Source organism: Solanum dulcamara, chromosome 6 (genome assembly GCF_947179165.1).
Source record: "Solanum dulcamara chromosome 6, daSolDulc1.2, whole genome shotgun sequence".
Lineage (NCBI taxonomy): Eukaryota > Viridiplantae > Streptophyta > Magnoliopsida > Solanales > Solanaceae > Solanum > Solanum dulcamara.
In genome coordinates, this window is record NC_077242.1 from 73,885,097 (window position 1) to 73,890,001 (window position 4,905).

Sequence of the window (4,905 nt, forward strand, 5' to 3'; positions counted from 1 at the left end):
CCATGATCTTTTCCTCGAAAGCCACCTCTGCCTCAGCCACAATTTACAAAGTTTTCTAGCTTATCCTTTTTTTGAGTGGACTCCCCCTTCACCGGAAATGCCTTTTCTTCATTTTTTTCATGTGACATTAGAAGCCTCTCTTCATGAGCTTGCAAAGAACTCATTAGTTCATCAAAAGTATAATCAGATAAGTCATGAGATTCCTCAATCACAGCAACAATATGTTCAAACTTTGGAGTAAGACTCCTTAAAACTTTTTCTACAACAGTTTCTCCAGATATATCTTCATCATAAGACTTCATTTGATTAACAAGAGAAGAAACTCTACACAAATAAGTTTGAACAGATTCATTACTTTTCATAGAAAGAGTTTCAAAGTCACGATGGTAAGTCTGCAATTTTACCGTAATCACCTTAGCTGAACCTTGAAATTCCTTCTTCATGATCTTCCATGCCTGCGAAGATGTAGTTGTTGTTGCAATTCTTGAAAATATTGTGTCATGGACTGCTTGTTGGATCATGAACAAAGCTTTGGCATTTTTTTTTTGATCTCTTTCAATTTCTCTGCTTCTTTGTGAGAGCCTGCTAGATCCACAAAGCCTTCTTCCACCAGCTCCCAAACTCTTTGCAATTTGAAAAGAGTTTTCATTTTAATACTCCAAAAACTCATACTTTTCACCAGTGAAAATTGGCATGAGGGGCTGCGAAGATGATGAAATACCATTCACTGCCATTTTTTTTGCTCTCACACTTACCCTTTTGTTTCACACAAATACTAAATTGATATGAGTCTCAAGATTCACTCAATTTCAAAAAAAGAAACTGAGCTCTGATATCAGATCTGTTGGAAAGAAAACGGAAGTTTAAAGGGGAAAGTGAACAGAAAAACTGAGCAAAAGAGAAGTAAAGAACTACTGTAATATTTTATTTTTGATACAAAATTAAAGTAAAAGACCTGCCTATAAATAGGCTCACAATCAAACTAAAAATTTTAAAATTTAGGTCCACTAACCTACTGATTTAATGATTAGCTACTAATCTGCAACACTATCTAAACTTGCTAGAATAAAGGAAACTAACAACTCACTTCCTGAAGACTTGGTCAAGTATTTTTTTGAATCATTTCTCAACATCTGCTTTGTTTTGATTTTCCTTGAACCGAGGGTCTATCAGAAACAACCTCTCTAGCTACCTACCTAGATAGAGGTAAGGTCTGCGCATATTATTTTGTTGTTGTTGTTAGTAACTGGATGTATCAAGATTTTTTAAATTACTGAATAATACAATTGAAGTTTGATACCACTTAGCAGGTACAGGTTCTTTTGTCCAGCTTTCATCTTGAAATATAACTATTATCAGGGCTGAATTTGTAGGGTTAAAATGAGGCACGTGAGCCCATGCTATCTCCGTATTCAGTCCATGCTATCTCTGTATTCTATGTGTATATTTTTTTAAATTTGGTATAATATTATCTGCTGGTACACATGCTACTGTTGGAAAATAGCACACAACGGAAGCATTGCAGAATCGTACTACTTACATGAATTATAGACAACAACTACAAATACATATTACATACAAAGTATGTTGAAAATTAACTTAAGGAATACCTCTTGAAGCGTGAGCAAATATGTTAAAGCAAGTCATACTCCAGTTCTACGGTCTTCTACAGCGATCCCAATTAATTAACAACTGAACTCTCTCAATACTTGGGTGGAGAAATATTGTATAGAAAACTGATTGTCTTTCTAGGTTAGGAAAAACCCTTATTTATAGAGATTTCTTCCTAGTCCAAAAAGGAGAAGAAAACCTACACTATTCTTGAAAAAACAAGAAACCCACGTGCTTCCTCCCTTTTCCTTTAGAAATAGAATTCTGAGTTCTAGTTAAATATGGGCACTGTAGGGACCATATGATTAATTACCGAGGCTTCTTATTATGGAAATAATTCCAAAAATTAATTTGAATTATTCTTACCATAATAAATTACAAATCATTCCACTAAAAATTCGTAATTGCACTCCTCTATTTATATTTCAAAATTCTCTATTAAACACTTATGTAATTCCCAATGTTAAGATTACAAATACTAATCAATAAATTAAATTACTGACGAATTTAATTCAATGATTAATTTTCTTTAAAGTAATACTTAACTTATTTCATGTGCCAGATTCATAAATCTACCGAGCTGGTTTGCACATTAAAACTTATAAGCTTCTCATAAAAAGGTGTATCATCAATCTCTATATTGAGATTGATTCCATCAACTAACTAATTATTTCACCAATATATATTATTATCTTCCAATCTACTAGATATATTGACCCATCTCACAATCTCACCTTTTAATATATCAAAACTCCATCTACGATTGTGAACTATAACTTTTAACTTATAAGAACCGATGATTTAATCTTCTATGTATAAGCTCAAACTCTATACACCAAATCATCTACTATATAAGTTGAGGACACATATATGATAAAATAATTTATTTAATGTAACACTTTATTGAATTGAATAAATAAATAAATAAATAAACAATTATTCAATAAATAATACTATATCTAAACGCATGATTAATAGTATATCCTAACAGCTACAAGAAGGTTAAATAATGCACTTGATTGAATGTTTAGTTATTTATCTAGACAACTAAAGATCTATTATCACTTAATACATTTTTTTTCTTCTTTGTTTCTATTAGTGAACCTATGTTCTAGAAATGTTAGATTCTCTTCTGACTGTAACGCGACAAAATTTCACACATATACCTCCCTTCAACTCATTTCGTGGAGATTCACTCTTCAAAATAATGTAATATGCAGCGATTTTAAAGTTGGATGATGAATAACTTAGCATTGGATTATTTGACATTTGAACTTCGACTTATCCAAAGCATGATCATTCGAATAAACCCAATATTGCAAAGCCTGAGCAATTGTGTGCTCCCTTTTTAATTTTTTTGTTGAACTGCGAACTGTGTGCGCACGATCAGAATTATTTTTAGGTGAATATTGCAGTAAGTAATATGCATCTCTTCTCAGTTTGATATTCTTGATCGATAAAATTTTCTTGTATCTGCTAAATATGGACATTCCCATCTTGACTGCTTTCTGGTATTAAATGGTCGTATTTTTAGAGAACATGAGTTGATAACATGTATTAAGCCATTTGGAATTTTTACATTCAAAAGGATAGCTCGGTGCACTAAGCTTCCGCTATATATGGGGTTCAGAAAAGGATCGAACCACAAGGGTCTAATTGTATGCAAGTTTTACTTGCATTTCTGCAAGAGGCTATTTCAACTGCTCAATTCCGTGACCTTGCAGTGACATGACAAGAACTTTACCAGTTACGTCAAAGTTCACCTTTCGATTATTACCATACTTACAAACACAAATCTGACATATACTTTTTTTAAAGACAAATGGTATCAGAAGAACATAAAGGAAAGATTTACAAGAAAACCTGAGGAGACAATATTAGCATTCAAGCCTTTTCTGTAGATGGAGAAACCAATGAAGCGAAATTTTGGACTGATCCAGTGGAACTGGCAGATGGTGTTTTCTTGTATTTGATGTACATAATAGACATAAAAGTAGGCCATCCTGATATTCTCCTTGACTTTATTGGATGAGCTTAGTTTTATAATCTCAAGGAAGTTAAATGGAAAATGACGAAAAGAAGAAGCACAATGAAGTATGAACAAACCATTTGTCTTGGTGAAAGAACAAAATTTGATAGACTATGAGGCCGTTTGGATTGTCTTATAAGCTGCTTATAAGCTGTTTTCAGTTATTTTTGAGTGTTTGACTGACCAACTTAAAGTCATTTTATGCTTAAAATAAGCCCCAATAAATAGTTGGGTTTGCTTGAATGAACTTATTTTAAGTAGTTTATAAGTTGAAAACAACTTATAAGTCAAAAAAAAAGTTAGCCTGCACCTATTTTTTTTAAACATATAAGCAGTTTTCAACTTATAAGCTACTTAAAAATAAGTCAATCCAAACAGGCTATATGACGATGAGAAGTGGAGATAACAAGTAAAGGAAGCTTCACGAAGTGATGGTGAGTTCGGTTAGTAAAGTCTAGAATCAGTGTACAAACTCTGTTAGTGAACAAAAACTAATTCTGCTTAATGAACGTGTACAATGTGATCAATTTCAGAATTCAAATGCTGCATTCACAGTGATTACGTAAAGTTAACAAAAAAAGTTGTGTGCGCGCTTACGCATTTTGAAGCCTGGAAAGAAAGAAAAAAGAGGAATAGAACATTTGCTCATAGAAATCACAAAGAGTGAAAATTGTTGCATTTCCTTTTACATTTGTAAATTTACTCCATCTATGAAGCGGATACTGAAGTATACATGTACTTACCAGAATGTACAAAGGAAAATCTATCAACTACTTGCTAACGTTGGAGCTGTATGTTGAACGTGCACTCCTGACTGATTAATTATCTCTAGACAACGAAGATGGAGATGTGAATTTGGAAGCTTCTATTGACAAAGTAATATCTTGCCGTTTTTGCCATTTGGGAAATGATATATTCCTACTATGGACACAAATGCTTGGCTGTGATATATCCCTCTTCTGTTTGTGCAATGCACAACTGCAGTTTTTATGGTAAGGCCTCCTCTCGATATCCATATCTGACATTGACAAGCTTCCTTCAAAGACACACTGAAGCATCATTGCAGCTGCTCCAGTGGCCATTCTATTCTTTCTAAACGTGTTTGGATAGTGAGGTGAGTTTTTCACTGTGATGTCGACGTGGTTATTTTGAACATTTTTTCATATATTTGCAAAGGATTTATATAGATTACGATATCATGGATTCACTAAACTTACTATGATACGGAGGGAATAATCTAGGTAGAAAAGTTAGCATAGCTCCAA